Source organism: Pinus tabuliformis, chromosome J (assembly GCF_031772625.1).
Source record: "Pinus tabuliformis cultivar Carrire ecotype Pingquan chromosome J, CPIR1, whole genome shotgun sequence".
In the NCBI taxonomy this organism is placed as follows: Eukaryota; Viridiplantae; Streptophyta; class Pinopsida; order Pinales; family Pinaceae; genus Pinus; species Pinus tabuliformis.
This window is the reverse complement of record NC_142295.1, coordinates 1,032,882,152-1,032,895,897: the sequence shown is the minus strand read 5'-3', so window position 1 is coordinate 1,032,895,897 and position 13,746 is coordinate 1,032,882,152. Positions and strand designations below refer to the sequence as shown.

The 13,746-nt window shown below is 37.0% G+C and overlaps 1 long non-coding RNA gene across 1 annotated transcript; it reads left to right on the top strand.

Annotated features, from left to right (window-relative positions):
• The first annotated feature begins 9,284 nt into the window (after nt 1-9,284).
• LOC149230386 (uncharacterized) lies at nt 9,285-11,802 on the top strand. The gene is made up of 2 exons (XR_016248006.1): nt 9,285-10,360; nt 10,561-11,802. It is a non-coding gene; the product is annotated as an uncharacterized LOC149230386 (long non-coding RNA).
• Nucleotides 11,803-13,746: the final 1,944 nt, after the last annotated feature.

Below are 13,746 nucleotides of genomic sequence, written 5' to 3'. Positions count from 1 at the left end.
TCAGAACAGTGGAAAGCACTCCGTCCATCACTACTGGAACCCTGATAGCCAGGATCAGGAATGGAGAGAATGGGCCCTCCCAGCCGCAGCAAACCCTAATGAAGAAAACATTAACCTTCAAAACCTGCTTCTAATCCTAAACAAAAGAAAAATCAGAATAACCGCAGATGAGGACAAGTTGAGATGGGGGCTGAAGGGCAATGGCAACTTCAATCTCAAAGAAGCCAGAAGGCAGATGGAATTCACAGAGCAGGGGGAGGACGCATCTTGGTACATCAAGGTTTGGGACCCCCTCTTCTGGCCAAAAATTCAAACTTTTCTTTGGCTTCTCATGCGGCGAAAGACCCTCACTTGGGAAAACCTGCAGAAAAAGGGATTTGAAGGCCCTTCTTTTTGCCCTATGTGCAACCAAGCCGCTGAAACCATGAACCACTTATTCAATACATGTGAGTGGGCGAACCTCATTTGGCAAGAGATAGAAGCTATCATGCAGCAAAACAACAGAGATTTAGACTCCATACACAACACTATTAACAATTGGCCAAGCAATTATTCAGAAAATCCTCAAATCAACAATATTTGGAAAGCTCTACCAGGTTTTATTACTTGGACTTTGTGGAAAGAAAGAAACAGAAGGATTTTTCAAAGCGAACACAGGAATTTTGAACATTTGAGAATTACCTTATTCCAGAACATCCGCCAATTAATTCTGGTAAAAAGTAAAGCCGACCCTGCCAGACGAATCTCGCCAGAGGAACAGAGAATCTTAAATGCTTTCAACATTTGCACCGGCCAAAGTCTCATCCCCCAGGCCAAACAGAAGAACATTAACAGCACGCTAAAAGGATGGACTCGGCCCCCTGAAGGTTTTCTGAAGTTAAATTTCGACGGGGCCTCGAAAGGAAACCCGGGCCCAGCTGGTATAGGAGGCATAATCCGAAACCATTCAGGCGAAATACTCCATATTTACAGCACAGCTCTGGGTGAGGGCACCAATAACGAAATGGAATTCGCAGCAATGGAAAAGGGGTTAAAAATCCTTCATAGAAATCACACAGAAAACGCAGTAATTGAGGGCGACTCTGAGATAGCCATAGCAGTGGCCAAGAAAATATACAGGGGCACTCCAATAAGCAAAGTAACGAAGCACTGGCGCCTGTCCATGGTCACAGACAATATTGGGAATTTGCTTGGAAGAATGAAAGGCCTCATCTTCCAAGCGGTAAGGAGAAAGGCAAATTCGGTCGCCGACCACTTGGCTAACCACGGGATCGAACACCCAGCTGAAATGGTGGACAACTGTTGGCAAATGGTGGAAAATCATCATTTAAAAGACCGATGCTCTCAACTCGCTCGTTTAGATTTAGTGGCTGCGGAAAGGGCAGGTCAGCATTCCGTTTAATAATCTTACACAAGTACATGGATAGGCCGACGGGACTGGGGCCATCAACTCCTAACAACTACCGCAGGACAAGCCGGTTGAGGGCATTCATGAATATAGCAGGTTACAGGGATTTGTACAGAAACATGATCCAGGATGACATAGCCCGACGCAGAAGCGCTGGACGGAGGGACACGTGGCACACTCAAGATCGAGCAGGAGGCGGCGAAGGCAAACATTCCCAATCAATGAAAAACCCCTCCAATTTTTCGCACAATAACATTTATGGTGATCGGACAGGCAAGGATCACACCGCGATCCACTCCCCAGCCCGAAACCTCCCCGCCAATTTCTATATATTTGCTCCTGCTCTCCATTGGAGCATCATGTTTCATGTGCTCAGAAGGCAGAGTCTCCATTTTTGCATTTGCATCCAGGAGAGAATCAGTCACGAAAGGTTTCTCATGGCGGGCAATAGCAGCCGAAATCAGTCGGCAAACAGAGATCTGCAGACGGCCCGAGAATTGTTTGAGCGGAGAACATCTCAGAGGAATAAGAGGAAAATTATAGACTTGGAGGCCTCTGCTCAGGAAGAGGAAGCCAAGCTCTCGGATCACCAGCTCAGCCAGGAAGTCGACTGGTTGCATGACCCTGGTACGCCCAGCACTAGAGCAACCCAATTTGTCCGCACTCAGGCCGAATCATGGCGTATAAAGACCATTTTGGCAAAGGCAATGGACGTTCAGGGGGAACAGGCGGAGCAACTTCGCACCCTCCAGCAGTTTGCAGCCACGATGACAAAGGAACACAGAGCTGTGGTCGAAAGCAGCGAATTTAAACTCTGCGCTCTGCATCAGGAGATGGATTCTATTAGTAAAAAGCTCTCTGTTCTGATCAAGCTCCTCCAGAAATCCATTGAGAAGGATAGCAAGCCCGCTGATTCGCCGAAGGGAGGTCCGTCGTGCATCCACCAGGCCCAGGCCCCCAGGCACAGAGAGGCGCATGCAACCCCTCCCAACAACCATGATTAGTCTTCCCTGTCCCTTTGTGGGACTCTGCTATATTTTCTGTTACTGTGTTTTTCAGATATGTGATAATCAGTTTTTTTGGGACCAAGTCACCCTGCGTGGTGTTATTCTAGGCAGCTCTAGTTCTCTCTATGTCTTCTATAGCTCTCTCTTCCTTTTTCAATCTGTTGCTACTGAGTAAGGCTTGCCATGCAACCAGCAATCTGCCTCGGCAGAAGTTTTGTACTATATGTTTTACTTGTTAATACAAAAGCTTATTTACACAAAAAAAGATCAGATAAAGTGCATGAGTTCCTTAAGCCACACTGAAATTATATAGGAGCACTGGCAATTTCCTTAATTCCCTCAAATGCAAAACCGGATCCATGCATTCACATAACACCATATTTACTTCTCTTTTGTGCATGATAATCCATAAATTATACCATGTTTGATGCAAAGACTTACATGACACCTTACTAGTTACTTGACTTAGTTTAATATCTAGTAATTTCATATTCATGGCATTCAAACTTTATTGTGTGTTGTCCATAATCTATGAATTGATCATTAGTACATGAATTAATGGTGTAGTACTCCATTCTTATATCTTTTGGATCGACACACAATTCTCCTTGTGTGCAAGGTAAATTATTTGATGATTGCAGGAGAATATATATATATATATATATATATATATATATATATATATATATATATATATATTAGAATTATCTTTATATTCCATATGAGGAATATGCATGTTTTGATCCTCGACGCAATGCTAAAACTTAATAACAAGGCTGAAAGTCAAGGAAACAAAGCTCACGATTTGTATCATACTTGAAATATTGTTCATAACCTTCAAGTAGACCAATAACAACATAGCACAGAGAAGACTTGTCTTTGAGTCTTTGTATAGCAATTTTTGTGCCTTACATCATGAATATCTACTGTCTCATTCATGGGCATGTTCTCGTCTATAGCTATGCAAGTGTCATGGATAAATGTATTTATCCTTTCATCCTCAATAATATTAGTGCTTTTTTTTTCTCCATATTATCACCTTTAGTCCTATCACCCTCTCCATATTTATTATAAATTGTATATTATGAATTCTAGGAACAAACTATTTTTTCTTTCACAAAGTAGATACTCAACCACATAATAATGAAATCAACCCATAAGGCAATTATTTCACCCTAGAAACCCAAATGGGAAAATCAACATTCTATGGGGATTTTATTCTTTCTTAGAGACAACATTTGATCTTAAAACAAGGTTTTTTTTTTTTTTTTTTTTTTTTTTTTTTTTTTATATATATTCTGAGTGGATCATGCTTTGCTTCCTCATTTCCTCTCCAACTCTCTTTTTCCATTGAATTCCCTTCTTCTCCACAACCTTCATATTTAATCATTTTTCATGGAAGGCTAACCATCATAATGGCTCACTTCATCTTCCAAGTGAAAATGTGTTTTGGGACATTCACTCAATTTTACAAAATTAAATTTTTTTGTTACAAGGTTTAAAAGAGAGATTATTTAGAGGATCCATTTTGGATCATCCCAAGGCACATAAATGGAAAACAAAGGAACATTCAAATTTAAAGGAACACTAGGTATATGGTCAAAATATCTTAAATTTATAATCATAACCTATGATCCCATGATGGTTATAAATCTTGTTTAGAAAAGGGGCTTGATTCAAGGCACAATGCCATCCTCCTTAAGAACTAACGCCTACACTCTTAATTATAAACATCATTTCTTTTATGGTCAAAGGATTAGAAAAATACAATCATAACCCTAGTTTGTGATGATTATGAATCTTATTTGGAAAAGGGCATTTCTCGAGGCATAGTGCCCTCCTCCTTAAGAACGAGCACCTATACTCTCAATCACAAAGAGCTTAATGGGTTTCATTCACAATGTGTCTCTTTGCAGTTATTCCCCTTGGGGACTTGGCACAATGTAACAACATCATGCCATTTGAAGCATAACAATTATGGTGAGCCAAGGTTACAATCTCCTTTTATTTCTTGTATTGAATAACACTAATTTTCATGATCTAACCTTTTACTTATGCACTTTCAAAGCATTTAATTCAGAAATTCTCATTTATATCTCCTCTTTATTTCAATATAGAGTTTTATTAGGTTGTTTCCTCATTCTTTCTCTAGTGGAAGCTTGCAAGAATACAACTTTATGGACTCTTGTTTTGGTGTTTTCATAGTGCAAGCTTGGCACCGTGGGTGTTATGGAGTGTTGTGTTTGTTGTTGAGTCATTGTTGGGGATGGAGATGTACGGGACATTTATCAACATGTGAAGGTTTGCTCAAAATAACTTGTAGGAAGGCCACCATGTTGATGTCCTTTAAGTTAGATGCATGGAAATTTCAAGTCGAATTTAAGTTCACAAACGCTAAAAAGGCAAATGATTGCCTTTATGTTGAAGCACTAAAACATATTTTTGGTTTGAAGAATCGAAAACAAGACTCTATTCGTGCCCTTTCTATCATGTTTTCACAAAATTTAACACCTCAATGCAAAGCCTTTAGAAGGTGCTAATACTTAGTGGAACATTGGAAGTGTTACCACTATCACCTTAATAGCAACTTCTCTTGTTTTAGTGAAGAATAAGTCCAATATAAGGGAGGATTCCCTAGGGGGACTTAAGAGTCATAGGGCAAGACATAATCAAGTATAAAGCCTCCTAAGTATCTACCCAATTTAACACCAAATAGATGTATCAATTAAGTCAAGGATAAGGTGGTTACTCAAAATAAATTCCATATTTGGTTTAAAATGTTCTAAGATTGATTTAAAGGGTTTACCAAGCAACACTTGCATACAAAACAATCCCAAAACCACTCAAATATGAAAATTACCAATGGTTGTTGTACAACTTAAATAAAAGGTAGGAAATTACAACAATAAACAAGTTACAACATCAATACAAGTTAACACTCAAAATGAATTATAAAGTAGTAGAAAATAGTGCTAAAATAGTGAATAAGTCTATGATTAGATTAACTTTTAAAATATTGAAATTACATGGCATATAACAATAACCAAAACAATATGTCTAGCCCTAATTATATAGCAATATAAATTAACAAAGTGAATTTTGTGCAATAAATGATTTTAAGTCAAATATGCCCAAAAATACTAGGATTTTAGAGCAAGAATATGAAGAAAATCCTAGATTTTAAGTCAAAAATATGCATGAAAACCCTAGACATCGAGGGTTTTTTGATGGTGGAAAATTAGATGTAAAATAAACAAAATCCTAAATTTACCTTAAAACATAAAATAAAATTTGATTGTGTAAAATATGGTTGACTAAAAGGGAGAAGACTGGTGCCTATTATTTTTTGTGGGGGCATATGGGGTCAATTAAGGACTCTCTTGAATACAGGTGAGTAGATCTAGCATGATATATGGGGTTGTCTTCTACAAACCTTTAAAAATTCACTTAGTACTTTACTAAAGACTTCAAGATGGTTCAAGAGAAGGTACTCCACTTGTAACCTTCCAATTTTTTTGAAAATAAGGGTGTGTTCAAGTAGAATCCAATAAAATGTGTCAACACCATTAGAGAAATGCAATTACACTTACATACCCTCATAACAAAACCATAAGATAAAGTGATACCAATTGATACAACTTAATAAATCTTACATCCATCAGAACCTTAACAATGAGCATCCATGAAGAGATAAAGCCATCCACAAACCATGATCATAAAGAAATATCTCTAACTAGCCATTCATTGAAGGTTTTAACCCTTTACAAAATTTACGTGCGAACGAGTTCTTAAAAAATAGAAAATATGCAATGGCGTGAACATAAAATATAAACAAATATTTTCTCTTGGAACCTAAAAACGCGAAAACCATATTGATTTTCCGTTATATTCCTTTCAATGTTACAATGCATTATATACATGCTAGAACATTCATAAATCCCAATCCATCAACCTTTGATTAGAACATAACTGTAGTTCCCTTGACTGGATCTACAAAATACAATGGGAAAAACCATCAGGAGTACAACTATGCACAAAACCATGGGTGGGTTTGCCCCACTGCGTGGATCCACCCATATTTTTTTTTGTCGGGGGGGGGGGGGGGTTGTTGCCCCCTTTGCAACCCCACTGTGTAACAGTGCTTGGGGCTAGTCATGCAAAGAATATAACACATACCCAACATCCATAACCATTTTGGAAATAATAATAGTAGACAGGTAGTAATGATTCTCCATAAGTAGCAATGACTTACAAGTGATGATTGTTTCTTTTATATTTATGAGAGACCAAGCACCCTCCTCATCCAATAGAAGTTATAAAAACATAAAATACTGCATTTATCTCTTAAAGGCCCCAAAGCTTAGGCAACATCACATAAAATATTCATGATATGAGAGTGGATAAGTCACTAAGACCCCAAACAATGCCTCATACATGAAGGAAGGATGTTCAAACATCAAACTATTCATCATAAATACAGGCTAGACTCCACATGCGTGGCATAAATGACGTTAATAAGCGGATGAATCACTTTAAGATCAAGTAAAGGGGCTCCAACAGTAAAACATTGCCGTTAAGGATTACAATGTTTCATCATCAAGCATCATATCATGGCCTAAAAGGTGTGGCATCTCATCAAAAGGTGTCCAATCACCATAGGAAGTGAAACATCTCATCATAGGGGTGCCATGTCATCTCTAATGGAAGCTAGGTTGTCTCAACATGGATGCCAAATCATCATAGGGTCTAATGTCCTCTAATAGTTTGGAATGTTCTCAATAAAGTTTGGGAGTAGACTCATCAACATCCTCGAAAGGACTAAAGGTTTATATCCTCATCACATCTATGCATGATTCATCATCTAAGGAGGAGCTCCAAGTGTCTAAGTGTGACCATATAGAGCATGTACACAAGTCAATGAAACATAGAAAATGAATAATGTCCAAATGCATTAGGTATCATCTTCAAACGTCACACTAGCTTACGAATTTATGCAATTTGCCACGTTTAGGTATAAGATGATCATCACTAACCCCTATTAGGTGTGTCAGTACCCAAGAAGAGGAATATTTCTTAAGAAACCCATCAAGGAGCAAGTGTAATGACATGTGATATGGTTTGGGATTTACTTCACGAATGGTGTCTTTAACATGCAAGGTTATATAAGATATTCATCTACATCAATGCGTTTGTGGAGGGAGCACTCATGCATTGAGTGACCCTTTCCTAGGTGTTGTGTCACACTACCCTTTTCTTGCCTTTTCTTTTGTATTCTTTTATTTCGTTTCATGAAGCCCCCTTTTCTTGTATATACATTTCATTGCATAAGAGTATGTGATAATTCAACTTAGTCCTCTTTAGCTATGCATTTCATTGCATAGGACTTGGGCCAATGACCTCATAGCAGAGTAGAGCTCAATCTTCACTTTGGCCTTTGGCTTAGTCATATGCCTTCATTTTTTTTTGCACTTTGAAATTTACACCTTCCTCTTTCTTTTTTTTAATAAAGTGGCATTAACATCAAACATCCAAAGCTCTTCTTCCCATGGGATTATGAAAGATGAACATGTTTGGAAGACATGCCACAACTAACCCAAAATAAAGAACAACATAGAAAGAGAAAATAGATCATGTTATACATGATAAGGGACATGGGCACATCACTGTGATCAAAGTCTCTCTTACACTTAGAATGACAACACTGACTAATAAATTAATAATGACCACTAAGGTGAAACAAAATAAAAATATAATTTTGTAACATCATAATTTACAATATAATTGAACCCATAATCATTACTTTCATATTAAATACATTATATATTAACAGTTAATATGAGTATGAAGATATTAACACTTAATATAAAGTAACAAACAAATATCCTAGGCAATATATCAAAATAAATAAATTGAGAACCAGAAATAAAAGACATTTATCACTAACAATATGTGGAAAATGGTATATGCAATCATAAAAATCAGTCTATGGATTATCAAAGAAGAAATATCAGTATGTGTAAAACTTCATGTGAACATGGATGAGTGGGATGCAACTCTGTCCTCTATGTGGGACCTGCTTCTTCACATTAATTGAACGATGTGAACTTTAAATCGTAGTGGACGTTTGACATTATTAAAGGATTTTGAAGAGATTAGGACAAAACTATAATTTTGAAGAGAAGTGTTGGGAAGAGTGCGATCATTTTTTTTTATAAAGAAGCTTGAAAAATAATAGAAATTCAAGGTTGAATAAATTTTTGAGAATTTAAGTTATATTGGTTAAATTTTAAGATTTTGAGTATTTCAAAAGTTTTTTTTATGGTAGTGGATCCATTTCCACCCTCCAAAAACAATTTAAACATTTTCCTAAATTTTTTAAAATTAAAATTTTTATTTATTTTTTCTAAATTGTATAGACATCATTTTATATTTATAAAATTATCGTGTGAACAAAAAATTTCATACACTAATTAAATAATAATAATAATAATTTAATAATAATAAAATTTGACTTCACCCTGAACTTAAAATTAAATAATAACAATAATAATAATAAAAATTAAATTATAATAATAAAAATAAAAGTAGGGTGCATCTCGTGGCGTTCATATCACGAAAGTAGAGGAAGATTGAAAAGGATGGCACATGTGAATCTGTAGTTCGGCAGGCTTTTACGCGCCGAGCAGAGCATCTGGTCGTTTCGTGATTCGGTAAAGGTGAGCATTTTGTCGCCATTATGGGTGGATGCGTAACAAGTTGCACGACACCGGTGGGATTCTTGCACAGTGAAAGTGACAGCATTACATTTTTAATATTTACGCGTTCCAGCTGCAGACATTTTTTTCTTTTCTTTTGAATGAAATGCCTGCAGTATTGTCCCATGAAGAGTAAAGTGAAAGCGAGGGCACCTAAACGAAAGTGACAACATTGTCTCTTTTACCATTTTTTTTAACTTGAAATTCTCTGCACTCCCAACTTGTTCACACCACAGCCCTTATCACAATTTCTTGGGGCTTTCGAGACTCCTCGCTTTATCTCTCTCCACGCATTGACCACATCCAGAGTTTACCGTGACCAAACTTCAGTAGCTATTTCTATGTGTATCACAAAGACAATTGCATACCCAACGCCTGCGTCTACCTTCCCATCTCAACGCCCCTTTGAAATTGAAGGTGAAATAGAAAATCGGCGTTTTTCTTCTTCTCCAACTTTGATTGGCGCTACCCCTCCTCCTCTGCTGCTGATCTCACAGCACAAACCCCAGCGATACCGAAGTGAAAAAAACCCTTCGCTACCCATCTCTATTGTGTTCATCTGTCATGTGGATTAAAACCCTTTTTAGATCGGCAGGAATTGCAGGAGGGGCTCGATTTCCCTCCTCAGCAAGAATTGCAAGAGGGACTATTCGAAGCCTCTCGGTCCATATGGTCGTGTCTCTCCAAAACATGCTGATATACGATGGTGTTCAGATGAGCTCATCTGGGCTACTCTTTTTCCAGTGTTTTATCATATCAAATCTGTTGACCTTTAGGAAAGACAGAACAGTAGTGCATGTATGTGGAGACCCTCACACCTATTCTCTACATGATGCTGTCGAGCCACTGGTTTGAACTGACTGGTGAAGCTTTCCCAATAGACTGCAGAATGCATAATATCTTTAATTTGTATTTGCTGCCATAATGTTACAACTACTTGAGACTGAAGGGCATCTGTTTGAGCGCGTTTCAAGAAGGGTGCACTTTCCAAATCTCGTATGGCTTTCATGACGTGAATGCCCCTGCTCTTACCTGCCTTCCTGGATTCCAATTAAGAATTTAAGAGTCACATGGCTTTCTTGGCCTGACTGTCTCTGTCTTAACCTACCTTCCTGGATTCCAATGAAGAAGTTAAGGGTTTTCACGTTCATGTGGAAGTATCGAGAGCATTGTGGCAAGGCAAATCACAGGTAAATTGGAATTGGAATTTGTTTGTTTATTACTGGTTGATATTTCACAGTTGGACTCTAAAGAAATGTAAAGGTTCTTGTGATGCGTATAACCTATTTATATATTTTTAACACTTTAGGCATATGCTTTTGCAGGCAAAGGTTTGATGAGTATTTATATATATTTTATATTTTTAACAGTTAGGCATATGGTTTTGCAGGCACCTCTGCAGTTGAGGGAGTTATAAATTATTGTTAATTTCTGGAAGATTTCAAATCCATAGGACAGCTGAAGCACCTTGAATGGGTTTTTGTCTACTAAGGTTTTTATCAAAATTTGCCAGAATTTTTTTGTAATATGAGATCATTGAATCTCTAGTGTTAAAATGGTGCTTTAGTGTTGGTTGGTAATTTGAAGAACCTCCAACACATTGAGCTGTTTGGGTGCGAGTTGTTTGGGTGCAGATGTTCGGAGAGGTTGCCAGAAACCCTTGGCAACTTGACGAACCTCCAACACATTGAACTGTATGAAGTGGCTGCCAGAATCTCCTGGCAACTTGACGAACATCCAACAGATCGAGCTGTAGGAGTGACATGATGAACCTCCAACACATTAACCTGTCTAACTGTGAGTGTTTGGATGAACCTTCAACACATGGAAAGACATGGGTGTTAGTCCTTTGGAGTCGTTGAGTTTGGAGGCTGCCAGAATCCTTGGGAAATTTGACCTCCAACACATCTACATCGAAAGGTATGAATGCTAGTCTTTTGAAGTTCTTTAGTTTGAAGCTGCCAGAATCCTTGGATAGTTTGACTAGCCTCTAACACATCAAACTTCCTGGGTGTTAGAGTTTGGAAAAGTGGACAGAGTCCTTTGGTATTGTTGTTTGAAGAGTCTGCAAAAGTTCTTTTTTGATTGGACAAACCTCCAACACATGAAACTGTCTTTTGGTTATATGAAAAACCTCCTAAAACATGAAGTTGTCACAACTCTTTGGTAACTTGACTAACCTCCAATTTATGGAGCTGGCTGGGTGCTAGAGTATGGAGATGCTGCTAGTGTTCTTTGATGGTTTGAGAAACCTCCAACATATGGACATGGTAACTTGACTAAGTCCCACAAATGGGGCCATCTGTGTGCAAGAGTGTGTTTAGAGGCTGCTAGAGTCTTGAAGTAACTTGACAAACCTCCAACACATGGAGCTGTCTGGGTGCCAAAGTTTGGAGAGTCTGCAAGAGTCCTTCGGTAATTTGAACAACACATGGAATTGTTTGGGTGCCAGAGTTTGGAAAGGTGGCCAGATTTTTTAGCAACTTGATGGAACTCCGGGCTCCAACCCATCCAGCTGCTGCCTTGGTCTTAGTGCGGGGTTTGGAAAGGCTACCAGATCCATTTGGTAACTTGACAACCCTCCAACATATCCACCTATTAGAGTGCAATAATTTGCAGGAGCTACCCAGTATCTTTGGAATACTTGCAGGCATCAGATCGTGTGAATTTGAAGAGCATACTGTAAAAACATTGGTGTCTTTGGAACACTCGCAGGCTTCAGATTCTGTGAATCTGAAGAGCATACTAATTTATATAATTAGTGAATCATCATGCCTCAAGTTCTAAGCTGAGGTGGGATGAGCGAGTACTAAACACGCCGTCCCAACCCAAAGGCTGCTGAGATAAATTTGTAGCTAGTAAATTCAACAAGTGTTTCCACTTCCAGTTATGAAAACCGTGATTTGTTTTTCTCCTTTAATTATATAGAATGGGAATAGTGAAGTAATTTTCATTATTCAGTGATTTGTTTTTCTCTGTTTAATTATATCGAATGAGAATGATGATGTAATTTTCATTATGGTCTCCAGTCATGGTTCATGGGATTACTTAGTCTATAGCATAAGTGGAAGATAATAATCAATTTTTTTTTTTTCATAATGATGTAATAAGTTTTTCCATTTCCAACTTATGAAAACCAGTGATTTGTCCTTTTTTTTTTTTAAATGTTTAATTATATCGAATGAAAACCAGTGATTTGTTTTTCTATGTTTAATTATATTGAATGGTGATATAAATTTCATTATGGTTTCCACTTGTGGTGGTTGTTCATGGTATTATTTAACATAGCATGCATTATTTGAAAGTGGAAGATAATAATCAATTTAGAAAGGTGATGTATTTTTTATCGGTGTTTTATGAGACTAGTTGAGATAGTATTTATTATTTGAAAGTAGAAGATAATAATTATTTTTCTAATTAATTTAAATGGAATTTAATTAATAACATATATTTAAAATGATTTAAATTTTTTATATTTTTAATAAATAATAGAAAAAATATTTAACATTTCTCAATCTATACTTAATATAGTCTTAGTCTTCAATTTGTGAGTCTTTGCATTAGTTTTGGATTTATTCTTTCCACTTTTTTTTTTTTGGAATTTGCAACTTCTTTTGCTTTCCTTTCATCTTTTGTCTCTTTGTTGATAATTCAACATTGGCTTTAGCATCAACCTCTTTTTTCTTTGCCAATTCCTCTCATTTGGCATTTTTCTCTTCACTTATTCTTTTCTTTGGTTTCTAATGCTACCCAGATTCCTTTTGCCCTGTTCTTTTCTTTACTTTTAAAAGACTTATCTTTTAACAATAGTCCTTTTGACTTATCTTGTTATTTGTTCTCTTTGAAATAACTTATAGCTTATTTAAAACCTCTTCATACATTAATGCTATTCTACAAGGTTTTCCAACTTCATTTTCTTCATCTTGGTAGGGGAAGTAGATTGTCATTTCAACTTTATATTTTTCAATAATCCCAAGGGGATCATGCATTTGAGTTTTTTTCTAGTTTGAAATGACATTCCTGAAAAAAAATTTCTTCCATACTAGCCCAAGTGGAATATATTAGTCCATACATGCCTCTATATAGTGGATACGTTGGCTACAACTTATTTTGATGTTTGATTAGGCATGTATTAAAACCATGTAGAGTAGTTTGGTATCCAGTTTCTTGAATGATTGACTTATTTGGCACATACTATGGAAGCATATGAGGTGTTTATGTAAAACTATAGATCTTAATATGGTGGAGTATTCATCCTTGTACTAATTTTAGGATGTCTTTCAATACTTCTATAGCTCTTGGAGATATCCTTGGCCAAGGTCTATAAGATAAGCTCATCCAATGGTGCTAGGGAGTAATTATAGATAAAAGCAAATTGAAATTTATACTTGCTCTTTTGTAAGTCTTTGAAATAGACATAAACTGGGGGCTACTTTTTGGACCAAGGCAAACCTATCCTTGTGAATGTGTTGGAAGCACAAACCACATCCAATAGGTAAGAAGACATCTAAAACCTTGGGGTACTCCTTGAGAATACATCTAATTGAGCCTTTGTTTAACTTCTACTAGTATTTTG